This window comes from Carcharhinus amblyrhynchos, chromosome 16 (genome assembly GCF_965287045.1).
Source record: "Carcharhinus amblyrhynchos chromosome 16, sCarAmb.v2.hapA, whole genome shotgun sequence".
Taxonomy (NCBI): domain Eukaryota; kingdom Metazoa; phylum Chordata; class Chondrichthyes; order Carcharhiniformes; family Carcharhinidae; genus Carcharhinus; species Carcharhinus amblyrhynchos.
The window spans coordinates 38518305-38532570 of record NC_137339.1 but is presented as its reverse complement, the minus strand read 5'-3'; the positions used below and the strand labels follow the sequence as shown (position 1 = coordinate 38532570).

Genomic DNA, 14266 nt, shown 5'->3' with positions numbered 1-14266 from the left:
AGTAATTAAAGAGGATGTTGGCAGCATGAAGCAGGACTGTAGTAATTAGCTGTTGTCTTTTAAATTCTATGGAATAAAAAGCACAGCAGTGAAGCAGTGAATTGCAGGGGAATCCTGATAAATATACCACAAGCTCACCTGGAAGTGCTACACTTTGATGAAGATTGTTCTTGGTTTGGGACTTTGACAGAATTGGGGGAGCAGGAGAGGTGAATGTGGTTGATGTTCAGGATTTCTTTCTTGCCTGAATTTACTCCTAATTAACTGTGTTAATGATAATTGCACATGGGGCAAAAACAAATATTGCCCATATTTGCTGCAAAAGTTAGATTTGAAACCATTACGGATGTTGGATTTAATTTTTGCATGAGAATTTGTGTCTGGAAAGTCATGGAGAAACTGTTCATGTTTGTGACCAAACCCAAGCAATGTCATTTTTAGCAGCAGGTGCTTAAAAATGGCATTATTCTGCACAAACCTCATGGAGGGGCGGCATGGTGGCACAGTGGTTAGCACTGCTACTGGTTCAGGTTGGTCATGCTAAATTGCCACTTAGTCAGGGGGACTAGCAGGGTTACAGGAATAGGGGCTGGGTAGGATTGTGGTCAGCGCAGACTCAGTGGGCCAAACCGTCTCCTTCTGCACTATAGGGATTCTATGATCATAGAAACCCTACAGTGCAAAAGGAGGCTTTTCGGCCCATCGAGGCTGCACCGACAACAGTCCCTATCCTCGTAACCCCACATACTTACCTTGCTAATCCCACTAACCTACACATCCTGGGACAATAAGGGGCAATTTAGCATGGCCAATGCACCTAATCTGCACATCTTTGGACCGCGGGAGGAAACCGGAACCCCTGAAGGAAACTCATGCAGACACGGGGAAAACGTGCAAACTCTACACAGTGACCCAAGCTGGGAATCAAACCCAGGTCCCTGGAGCTGTGAGGTAATATGCATCAATGGTGAAGGGAGTGAATGTTTAATATGGTGGATGGGGTTTCAAACAAGCTTTGTCCCAGATGGTGTCAAGTTTCTTGAGTGTTGTTGGAGCTGCACTCATCCAGGCAATGGAGAATATTCCATCACACTTCTGTCTTGTGTCTTGTGGATAGTGATTGAATTTAGGGAGTCAGGAAGTAAGTTACTCACCACAGAATTGCTAGCTTCTTCCCTGCTGTTATTGCCATAATATTTATGGTTGGTCCAGTTAAATTTCTGGTCAATGCGAACCAACAGGATGTAGATGGTGGGGATTCAGTGATTGTAATGCTGTTGAATGTGAAGGGGCGATGATTATACTCTTTTTTATTGGATATGGGCAATGTGTGTTCAAATGTTACTTTCCATTTATCAGTCCAAGTCTGAATATTGTCCAGATCTTGTGCAAGCAGAGACTGCTTCAGTAACTAATAGGTTGTGAATGGAATCATCTGCAAATATCTCCATTTCTGTCCACTACGACGGAAGGAAAATTGGGCCTAGAAAACTATTCTGAGAAAAATCTGCAGAGTGATTAGACTGAGATGATTGGCCTCCATAACCAAAGCCATCTTCAATTGTGCTCTGCATGACTCTTATCCCTGATTCCCATTATCTTTAAGCAAATGCTATGTTGCCTTAATGATTGTGAACAGCCATTTTAAGTGGCAATTAGTTGAATATTGAGCCTCAAGATGGTCCTAGCATTGGTTTCAACTCCTTTACCAAAATGATGCGATACGTGCTCTGCTCAAAACTCTATCTTGACCAACTCAACGATCGTTAGCACCAGAAACCGCTGTCAAAATTTGTTCCCCAGTTTTGAATCTAGCTTTTCTAAGTGTTTTCTTTATTCATTTGTGAGATGTGGGTGTCATTCGTGAGGCCAGCATTTGTTGTCCATCCCTAATTGCCCTTGAACTTAGCATGTATTGAGGCCATTACAGAGGGCAGTTTAGAGTCACTCAAATTACTGTGCATCTGAAGTCACATGTAGGCCAGACCAGGTAGCAATGTCAGATTTTCTTCCCTAAAGGACATTAGTGAACCAGATGGATTTGGCAACAGTTGTTATATTTACTGAGATTAGGTTTATATCCCAGATTTATTACTGCCATGGATTTGAACCTATGTACCGAGTGCATTAGCCTGGATCTCTGGACTTCTAGCCCAGTGACATTATCACCACACAACTGTCTCCCCACCAATTGCAAGCTTTAGATTCCTTAATTATATTTGCTTTCAATTCCCCAGTGCTAGATAGTTTACCTCCAAACTCCATCATCTCAAGGGTCTGTTTCCTACAAGTACCATTATAAGTAGATTGTAAGAAATTGTAAGTCCTTGTTATTTATTATTTAAGTTATTTATTATTAATTCATGTAACGTTTTACATCCTGCTGCACAGATAAGTATTATTTCGATGTAATGTAATTTAAGTTTGAATTTCCTCGCTCACCATTGCTCCCAAAAGGCTTGATCCGCTCCCTTTGCTGCTTGCTTCTTGACTCCATGTATAGAATTCCCCTGTTTGATCTGTGGCTTCAGATCATCCTGCCCCAGTTCAAATGCACGTACCCCTTCTGATAGCACTAACTGCACCACCATGATGCTTACCTGCCAAGTCCTGAGCCAATTTGAGCAGCCTTGCTCTCTTGCAAATCTGGTACCATGACCAGCTGAGCCTCTGTCACCTGTGCTCACTCTTTCTCTCTGCCCCCGCCACACACACACACACACACACACACACACACACACACACACACACACACACACACACACACACACACACACACACACAGTCCTGACTTAACTGGTCTTAGCCCATTCCTGACTTTGCAGATATTATGGTTTACTTTTCAGGTGCTATGTGGCAGTTCATAAACAAATTGCTGTTTTTCCAACTTAGTACTGAGAATCTAGGTTATCACTGAGCCTCCTGCAGAATTTCGGGAGAAGTAAGTGAGAGGCAAGGTGGTGGTGATGTTGGTGGAGAGACGGGGTGTGGTGCAAGGGTGAGGGGACGGTGGGGAGAGGGAAGTCCAAGGATGATATGGTGGAGAGGACAAAGCTGATGGATTGAATCATCGAATCCCTACAGTGCCCCTGACACTAATGTTCAGTTTAGCATGGCCAATCTACCTAACTTGCACAACTTTGGAGTGTGAGAGGAAACTGGAGCACCTAGAGGAAACCCACGCAGACACAGAAAGGATGTGCAAACTCCACAGAGTCACTCGAGTCCGGAATTGGACCTGGGTTCCTGGCGCTGTAAGGCAGCAGTGCTAACTGTTCTGCCACCTAGACTCAGAAGACTGGGTAGTGGAGGACATTAGGATCGATTTAGCAGAAAGGTGGGCACACATTAGACAGAAGATGGGAAAGGATGCAGATATGAGAGAGGAAGGATACAGTGGTTAAGCAGATCATTCAAAGGGTAAGGCTTGGGGGAAACAATGGCGTAAGACAGTGATAGCAAATAAATATGCTACTGAGAGATTTAGAGAATGTAATGGGAGCGATCATGCTGGCTTCTTTTGAACTGGAGTAAGAAACCTCCAAGTCGCTACAATTAATCTCGAATGAAGCCTTTGAGGTTACAATGGAAACAATTGCATGGATTGTCCGATAGGCTCCTTTACCATAGAGAGTACTTGAGTAATGACATCAAGAGACAAACCAATATTGTCATCATTTTGCCATATTGGCAGAATGGCAGCGTGGAAGGCTGGAATTGCCGGACATATCAACACATCAGATTAGCATAAAATATTCATGATGGGACAGGAAAATATAATAAAGGCATTCCAAATTTATCAAGTTTGAGCACAGAAGATTGCAAATTTTAGAACTTCAGGTCACGTGACATTTAATGTTCTGCAAATGAAGAAAGTCACATGACCTGCACTTAAATATCAAGAATTAATGTTCATCAGTTCAACAAATGTTGAGGTAATAGCATGCAGCTTCTGAAGATTTTTCTGTAAGCTGGTTAGAGATCTTCACATATAAGAATCCTTTCATTTTAAAATCATCACAATATGCTTCTTATTTAATAGACTGGAAGTTTTTCTTCTGATTAATTGCTGACAGTTAGTTGAATGAGCCTTTCTTTTGTGTTTCATAGCAGTAACCGAGGCTTGCATCAGGGGGAGTGAAAGGGGACAACATTGATATTGTTAGAACTTAACAAGGTGGTTCAATAGTGTTGTCCGCGAGTCTAAAATATCAGCCCACTTTCAATCTCTCTGCATTTTGAGGAGGTTAAAGCAGGATGGGTGTGTGAGTATCTGGGGCTGTCCATCTCTCCCAATTCCATTCTGTTCTATGGTTTGAAACTGCACATATTTTTCAGTGTCTGACACTCATTCCTTCATCAAACTGCAAGGTCTTGAAATTACTGTTGGTGAGATTAGCAGATGAATACTTAATATGGTCGTGTGACATTCCTTTGTCTGTTATTTAAAATAAAAGGGTTGATGCCTGCATGAAGTAACAGACAAAGGAATGTCATATGAATGCATTAAGTATTTGCCAGCTAATATCTCAAATGATAATACCTGGGTTTAAGTGTATCTGAGCTTCAAATTACAACTTATATTTCATCCACTCCCAAAAATCATCCTGAATTGACCATGTACACTTTACATGTCCAGATTCCCCTTTATTCCCTTCTTATTCTGAATCTTCACTGCTGATTTTCCCTAAATGTCCTGAACAGAGCTCCATCTTGGTTTCTTAAGGTTGGCCGAAGAATTATCAGAACTCAGGCTCAGCTGGTTATCAGTTTTGAATTTAGCCGATTCCATTTCGCATGAACTTTATTGATGATACGCACAGAGACATGGCGTGCTATTATTTGCACATGTCAGTACCATTTCCCGATGCCAGAGATACCCCACTGTACCAGAAGGTAGCCGCACACTAACAAAGGGTTAATGCTCCAAAATGCTACCATCTCCCGGAGATGCAGGATGAAAACCTGCTGGATTCATTCTGGAGTAACTGAGAAAATATTCACTTAAAAAGACGTGCGTGCAAAAGCAGTTTTGATTCCAGAGTTTTACTAGGATACCTTTTATCCTTTTTAAGGACTTTGCCGAGATCTAAATTGGGAAGACTGGCACATAAAATAGTGAATACTGCATAATAATATTTGCTACAGCACTGTGAACTCGAAAGGGTACAGTGTTCTGTGCAGAAGCTGGATACCTGATAGGAATGAACAGGAGTACGGACAATTTTCAATGAGAGAAATGACTGTGCAGCTTACAATTGAGAACTACTTTGCCTATCTTTTACTGACTAGTAATATAAAATAAAACTGTACATTACACAGAGGTAAAAAGAAAACAGATAGTGAACCTGCATTAATGGCCACCTTCTGCTTAACAGCTCGTGTTTCAGCGACAGTCACATTATTGGTAACAAAAGCTGTCCAGAATTAACCTCTTGGGGGTTGCAGCAAGCATTTTTCACACAAACAAAAGAATACCCTGCCAAGATTATTTATTACATTCCTCAGAATGTGCAATAACTCAGGAGACTTCTATGTGCTTCCTCGGTTTTACTGAGCAGGTGATGGAATGAGGCAACAAAATGGTGGAATGCAGTTTCTATACCCACACACCACCGAGTTTTAAAAATCAGAATTAATGTATGTTTTATTCATTCATGGCAGGTGAGATTCAGTGGTAAAGCCAGTGTTCATTGCTCATCCCTAATTGCCCTTAAAAAGGCTGTAGTGAGCCACCTTCTTGAACGACTGCAGAACATGTGGTATAGATACATCGACCGTGCTGTTAGGGATGGATTTCCAGGATTTTAACCCAGCAACAGTGAAGGAACAGTGTTTTAGCATGATGGGGCATGACTTGGAGGAAATCTGCATGTGGGTGTTCAAAGGCACCTGCTGCTCTTGCAGAGGTAGCAGAGGTCTTGGGTGTGGAAAGTGCTGTCAAAAGAAGCCTTGGGTGTTGGTGCAGTGCATCTTATAGATGATACACACTGTTGCCATTGTGCATCAATGGTAGAGAGAATGAATGTTCAAGGTGGTGAATCAAGTGCTGATGAAATGGACTGCTGTTTTGTAAATGGTGTCAAGCTTCTTATGAGTTGTTGGAGCAGCACTTACACAGACAAGTGGGGAGTATTCCATCACACTCGTGACTCGTGCCAAGTAGATGGTGAAACGCTTTGGGGACTCAATAGATGAGTTAATCTCAGCAGAATTCCTAGCCTCTGATCTGCTTTTGTAGCCCCAGTATTCATATGGCTGGTCCAGTTCAGTGTCTGGTCAAGGGTGATCCCCGGGATACTGTTGTGGAGGCATTCAATGTAATGGTATTGAACCCCAAGGGGAGATGGTTCGATTCACTCATGTTAGAGATGGTTCTTGCCCACATGTGTGCCTTGAATGTAACTTGCCACTTATCTGCCCATCCCGTATGGTTCTAGGTCTTGCTGCATGTGGACATGGACTGCTTCAATGTCAGAGGAGTTATGAATATTCCTATTTTGAAATTGATAAATAACCACTTAAACTATATCAAATGAACTGAGAGGGAGTTACAACTACTAACAAGCACGGTGCAATCATCAGTGAACATCTCCACTTCTCACCTGAGGTTAGAGGGAAAGTCACTGACAAAGCAGCCAGAGGTGGTTGTGCCTCAAGATCGCCTGCAGATGTTCAACCCTCAACATCTTCAGCGATCTTCCATTGTGCTAGATAGGATTCCAGCCAGTGCACAATTTTCCCCTGATTCTATAGAAACAGAAACATAGAAGATAGGAGCAGAAGGAGGCCGTTCGACCTTTTGAGCCTTCTCCACCATTCATCACGATCATGGCTGACCGTTCAACTAACCTAATCCTGCTTTCTCCCCATAACCTTTGATCCCATTCGCCCCAAGTGCTATTTCTAGTCGCCTCTTGAATGCATTCAATGTTTTGGCATCGACTACTTCCTGTGGTAATGAATTCCACAGGCTCACCGCTCTTTGACTCTTTGATGCAGTACTCGGTCAAAGGTTGCCTTAATGTTAAGGGTAATCACTCTGACCTACCTTCTGGAATTCTTGTTTGTAAATGTTTAAGCCAAGGTTATAATGAAGTCTGGAGCTGAACGGCCCTGGCAGAACCCAAACTGGGAATCAGTTAATAGTATATTGCTATGTAAGTGCCACTTGTTAGTGCTGGGTGCAAAACCTTTCATCACTTTGTTGATTGAGAGTAGGTTGACAGGGTGGTAATTAGTCAGATTGGATTTGTCCTGCTTTTTGTGGCCAGGGCATACTTGAGCTATTTTCAGGTAACTGCCAGTGTTGTAGCTGTTTTCAAACAGCTTGGCTAGGGGCATGACAAGTCCTAGAGCACCAGTCTTCAAGCTGGGATGTTGTCAGGGCCCATTGCCTTTGATGTCTCCAGTGCCTTCAGCCATTTCTTGATATCACTTTGAGTGAGTCCGATTGGCTGAAGGCTCACTGAAGCATCTGTGATGCTGGGGACCTCAGGAGGACCTGGGATGAATCATACACTCAGCAATTCTGACTAAAAGTGGTTGAAAATGCTTCAATCTTGTCTTTTGTACTAATGTGCTGAGCACCCCCTTCATGGAGGGTGGGGATATTTATGAAGCTTCATCCTCCAGTTAGTTGTTTAATTGTTTGCTGTCATTCATGACTGGATGTGGTAAGATTGAAGTTGGATAGCTCTGTCATGACTTGTTGCTTCTGTTGTTTAGCATGCACATAGTCCTGTAGCTTCAGATTACCATGTCACATTCCTGGTAAGTTCTCATACACTCCTTATTGAAACAGGTTTGATCTTCTGGCCTGATAGTAATGCTAGAGTGAAGTTACAGATTCTGATGAAATGCAATCCTCTTTGCAAATCCTTGGCAAAACTGGAGTTATTGGGAATCAGGAGGAAAACTCTGAACTGGTTGGAGTCATACCTAGTACAAAGAATATGATTGTGATTGTTGGAGGTCAGCCATCTCAGTCCCAGGACATGACAGCAGGAGTTCCTCAGGGTAGTGTTCCAGGCCCAACCACATTCAATAGCTTCATCCATTACCTTCCCTATGTTATAAGGTCAGAAGTGGGATGTTCACAGATGATTGCACAGTGTTCAGCACCATTTAGAATTCTTCAGATACTAAAACAGTCTCTGTACATGTGCAGAAAAACCTGGGCAATATTCAGGCTTAGACTAACAAGTGGCAGGTAATATTTGTGGCACACAAATACCAGACAATTACAATTTCCAACATGAGAGAATCTAACCATCTCCCCTTGAAGATCAATGGTGTTACCATCACTGAATCCCCCACTATCAACATCCTGGGGGTTGCTATTAATTAGAAACTGGATCGGTCACATAAATACAGTGGCTATAGATCAGGGCAGAGGCTGGGAATTCTGTGGAGAGTAACTCAACTCTTGACTCCCAAAAGACTGTCCACCATCTAGAAGGCACACGTCAGGAGTGTGTTGAAATACTCTCTACTTGCCTGGATGAGTGCAGCTCCAACAAGACTCAGGAAGCTCAATACCATCCAGGACAAAGCAGTCTGCTTGATTACCACCCCATCCCACCGCACTTACTACCTTAAACATTCATTTCCTCCGATAATGATGCAAGGTGACATGAGTATGTATCATCTACAAGATGTGCTGCAGCAACTCACCAGGGGTCCTTTTGACAGCTCCTTCCAAACCGTGACTTCTACCACCTGAAAGAACAAGGACACAGTCACTTGGGAACACCACCACCTCCAAGTTTCCCTCCAAGTCATACACCATCCTGACTTACTATATTGCCATTTCTTATCGCTGTTCCTTTACCGCCAGTGGGTCAGAACCCAGAACTACCTTCCTCACAGCACTATGGACACCCCTTCACCACATGGACTACAGCAGTTCAGGAAGGCAGCTCACCACTGGCCCCAAAAAGGTAGTGGGGATGGGTAATAAATGCTAGCTTTCCCAATGACACCGACATCCTAAGCACGATTTTTGAAACATTTTTTGCTGCCAATGGCCCACAGTGCCTCGTGGATGCCACGTTTTCAGCCACTGGATATGTTCTGCATCTATCCAATTTAGCACAGTAGCGATGACACGCAACAAGGTGGAGGATGTTGTTAATATGAAGACGGACCTTGAACACCACAAGACTGTGTGGTGATTACTCTTACCCATACAGTTATGGACAGATGCATTTGTGACAGATTGGTTCTTGACGACAAGAACGTTTTGGTTGTCTCACCACATGCCACAGGTCTCATTTGATAAAGATATCCTTCAGGACTCAGCCATTAGTCAGTAGTGGTGATTCTGGGCTTGTCTTGAGAATTGACATTATTTTGTCAACCCAGAAAGTACATTCTGAGACCTTTATATCCTCAGTAGTTCCTCCAAAGAGATGTTCAACATGAAGGAGTACTAATTAATCAGCTGGGGGAGAATGATATGTGGCAATCAGCAGGCGGCTTCCTTGCCAATACCTTACAATATGTCATGAGGCTTTATGCGGTTCAGAATCAATGTTGAAGACACCCAGTGACATTTCCTCCAGACCGTATGCAACTATGCCATCACCACTATACAATGGGAGAGGACATACTCAGGAATGGTGATGTAGGAGTCCGGGATCTTGGCTTTAATGTGTGATCTGGTGAGCATGAATATCTCAGGCTGTTGCTTGACTTGTTTGTGAGGCTGCTGTTCTTAGTTTGGCAGAAGGCCTCAAACCTGCAGAGTGGACTGGTGTAATGTCCTAACTGTTTTAAACCAAAACAAAAATGTTGTTTGCATAGGTGGATTCAAACTAACAATGACAGATTTATTAAAAGTTGCCCATACAGAGTACAAATTGAAACTAAAAACAGGAACCTCTAAAACACCACAATGACATCACCATCAAATCATGCGACCTAATCTTAAAGCAATCATGCAGCACAGTGGCACAGTGCTTAGCAATGCTGCCTCACAGTGCCAGGGACTCAGGTTTGATTCCTGGCTTGGGTGCGGAATCTGCATCTTCTTCCCGTGTCTGCATGGGTTTCCCCCGGGTGTTCCGATTTCCTCCCACGGTCCGAAAGATGTGCTGGTTAGGTGCATTGGTTGTGCTAAATTCTCCCTCAGTGTACCCAAACAGGCAACTAGGGGATTTTCACAGTAAGTTCATTGCAGTGTTAATGTAAGCCTACTTGTGACAGTAATAAATAAACTTTTACTTATATAGCAACTGGGCAGCATGTGCCTTAGTAATAGCAAGGTTCATACTTGGTGGTCCTTTCAGTTTCATTGTTATATTAACGTTTCTGTAGCAGTTTGATACAACTCAGTGGCTTGCTAAGGTCTGAGGCCAATTCAGAGTCAATGACATTGTCACATGTAGGCCAGATTAGGTCAGGATGGCAGGTTTCCTTCCCTAAGGATGTTAGTGAACCAGATTCATTTTTCTGACAATCCAGTAGTTTCATGATCATTGCTGCTGAGACCAGCTTTTTAGTGCAGATATATTAAATTCTCCAGATGCAATGGCAGGATTTGAACTCACGTCCCGAGAGCATTAGTCCAAGCCTCGCTAGTCCAGTAACATTGCCACAATGCTACCCTCCCCATCCATCCAAATGATTAAGGTTAAGGGACCTTTAACATTAATGCTAAATTTTCTTTTCTCCCAGTTTGCAAATCAGGTAAAGTTGAAGGAGCTGCCAGAGGGTGAATCATCTTCAGCTTCCTCTTGTGTACCAACCAGCTGCTAGAACAAGGTGACTGAGGGCTTCAGAGCATGTCAACAGCTCAGCCACCTTCCTTGGTCACAAGACATATGTCACCAGAGAGACTGGATCAGAGATTTTATTTTACATACTGCCAGGGCAATAAATGTGCACATGATGATTCTTAATTGAGTTAAGCAATAAAAATTATGTATTTTATGAATTGTAAAGGATGTTTAATACACAAAGAATTGAGGAACCAGTGCTCCAGAACAGCCAAACTTCAGGCCACATTGATAGTCTGCTGTTACATCGAACCCCCATTCAGTTGATCTCAAGTTCATGTTAACAGGCTAAAGCAATCTTGTCTTCTTGTAAAAAGTGTTCAACAAACTGTTATTAGTTTGTAAATAAATGGAAGGCAATGATACATCCCATGTTGAAATGCAATGTAACATTGCTTGTGTATCATAGTCCCCTTTGAAGTGAAAATGAACTGTGGCTTTCCTAGCTTTTTCCTTCTAACACAAAAACACTATTTCATAATGACTGAACTTGTTTAATCAGACAAAAGAGTGAACATACAATATCCAATGTTTGTCTTTCACTCATGTTTGCTTTAGGAGGGGTACTTCTCCTGAACTCTTGACTCGATTGCAGTAATTAAATGATAACAAAGCAAAGGAGCCATTTTGTACTTTATAATTTCTCCACTTTAAAAAAATATTGTAACAAATAAAATGAACAATATTTAAATTGACTCATAGTTCTGTTTATTGAATAGCTTATAATTTGTAAGGACAATATTTACTTCTTCGTGTACTATTTATGTTTTGTGTTGTTCATTGACTTCTGTATTCCCACATGTGCAAAGTGGGAACTAATTGAATATAAAACCAACGTCAAAGCTTTGTGCACCGGCAGAGTTAATTAGTTAAGAGATGATCACACTGGACAAATTTGTGTGCAAAGGCAATCATACTAACATGAGGTTTATTCACAAAAAATAGTTTTTCTGAATATGATCATACTGTGATACATACTACTGAGCTAGCCAGAGGGTACCATCATTGTTTGAGTTTGCAACTAGACCACTCAGAATAGTGTAGGTACTGGTTCAAATACAGCCTTCCTTTATTAACAGCATACACAGGGGTCAGATTTTGCTGTTCAGTTTTACTAACCAGTTCATTGGTGCTTTCCTTTAAACCTCTTTACATTAATAAAGATATTGGCCTGTTTATTTTAAATGAATTAACACCTTTGTTTAGAAAAACAAGTAGGTGGTGAGGAAGGGGTGGGGCGAGGGCGGGAATGAGCTGGCATTGAGTTGGAATGGAGTGGGCACAGGAATGGCATGGGCTCATGGCTAAGACCATTCGAACTTAACTTTTTAAATGTTCCTGAATCCAGGCTTTAGTTCATGACCACTTGAGGAGCCATGGACCATGCACCACTCAGAAACCAGCCAGACTCCATGAAAATCATGTGGGTTAGGAAATACCTAACCCCACAATGGCAAGTCAGGAATGCAAGGTGTAGGCTCACTTCCCTGTACCCTTATTTCACGCCAGCAAAAATTGGGGGGGTGCCAGGAATGGGAGTGAGAATTGTGAAATCAGATCTCTCCTGCCATTTTTAAATGGCTCTGGAGCCATTCTGACTGTGCAAAAGATCCAGGCCTAGCATCAGCATAAAGTACTTCTAGGTCAGGTATAATACAACTAGATGAGTAAAGCTCTCATTTTTTTATCCCCAGTGGTGCCTAGCTTAACCTCGATAAAACTCCTCTTATTGTGCCAAGTATGATATTTCCAATTCCTGCACCAACTATCCTGTGGTCTGTCTGGCAGACGTTGCTAAATTCAGGCTAAATTAACACAAGCCTTGCACCATGGTATAATAAGAATTGAACTGAGATTGCCCAAACTCATTTTACATAGAATTCTTACACTCAAAAGAGAATACATTCATCTACCATCTCGAATTGATTTGAGCCCAAATCACACCACTTCTTACCATTCTTTAATGAAAAGCAGACGTACGGAAAGTATAATAGTATTTTTCATTGCTAACATTCATAATGAACAATTATTTTTGTAATCTCTCTTTACGTAAAACAGTTGGCTAAGTCAGTTACAGCCAATTTACAGCATAGCTGTTGACTTCTCTGCGGCAGTCAACTGATCAGTTCATTAGACATTCGAGTGTAAGCCTGCCTGTGTGTCACATCTACCTTTCGCATTTAGGATAAGATGTGTAGGTTTTCAGCTGCGCTGCTGAGAGGAACATCTTGCATAAGAACTGTGGTTCCTGTTGGCTATATCTTAAAACTAAATCGCGAGCGGTTAGGAAGAAATGTCACCAACCTGCTGCCAGGCTGAAGGAGGATTTGTAACAAACAGTATTGTAATGGGGAACAATAAAGGAGTTTCTTTTTGCATTAAATAAAAGTTGGAAACAAAATGTAAATGGATTCAACAAAGTCGATTCAGAATTCAGCTCAATTTGAAGAATCCAACATCTATAATGTTGGACCATCTTGAGATTTAAAAACAGTGAATGCAGATTAAACCTGTGTGCATATATCAAATCCAGACCCTTGCTTGAATTTAGTTCTGCTTGTGTGTTTACCAGCATACTCAATGCAAATGATGTTATATTTCTTAGTCTAAATCAATTTTTGCATGTGAACATGTCAGAAATGTGAAGTAACTCAGATCCAGCGGATCTGACCTTGTACCTGTCTGCTCCTTCCGCCTATTACCTGAGAATGAGTTATGTTGTTGTTCTGATAAATTTTCAATAATGTTTCACCTGCCAATTAGCAGATTTTGCAATTAAAGGAACTGCTGACTGTTTACAGAACGGCAGTCGTACAAAGCTTCTTTAGAGATATAAACATGCCCCTTTCACTCCCAATTAGAAATGGAAAACTTCAAAATTCTGCTTCGTAGTGACTGCTGCTCAGAAGTTAATGCCTTGCGAGTATTGAATGCTGCCTCACAAAAGGCTGACTTGAGAATATGAGAAAATGGGGTTAGCAACTTGCATAATTAACATTTTATGAATGGCACGATTAAACTTCTAATGTTGCTTCAAGAGCTTTGACTCCTCAGGAGTAAAATAATCTTGGGGAAGAGACAGAGAAAAGCGTTGAATGCATTGATCAACAAGACAAAAAGGAAATGGATCTGTGCAAACACATTAATGATTGTACTGACCAAAGAACCCAGTTTTATTAAGAAGGGCTGCACCTTATTTACTGCAAGATTTTTTTTCCCTCCTCCTCGTCCAAAAAAAAGTCTTATACTAATTTCTTTTCTCAGTTAAACAGCAATCACTCTTCTGTCACCAGAGTCTTAAACTTTTGAACCCTGTCAGCAAAAAATTCCAACAAAATGTAACCAAAGATTCACAGGGGAACAATTCAGCACCATCAAAATGAACTGCTGCAATACATTAGTGTCTATGTGCAGCACGGCGAATATTGAGCTCTGTGTGCAGTAATTGTCACGATGACAGAGCTGGGAAAGCTCTTTATAATTAG

The 14266-nt window shown here is 41.7% G+C and overlaps 1 protein-coding gene across 2 annotated transcripts in view; it reads left to right on the top strand.

Moving 5' to 3' along the window:
* tshz2 (teashirt zinc finger homeobox 2) overlaps window positions 1-14266 on the top strand; it is a 464342-nt gene that overhangs the window by 326529 nt on the left and 123547 nt on the right. Inside the window, exon 3 of one of the 2 annotated variants that reach the window (XM_080205013.1) lies at window positions 10681-11424. The exons of the other annotated variant lie outside the window; for it this stretch is intronic. The gene's annotated coding sequence lies outside the window, so the exon portion shown is untranslated. Of the gene's footprint in view, window positions 1-10680; window positions 11425-14266 lie in introns of those variants that run through there. 2 annotated transcript variants of the gene reach the window in all.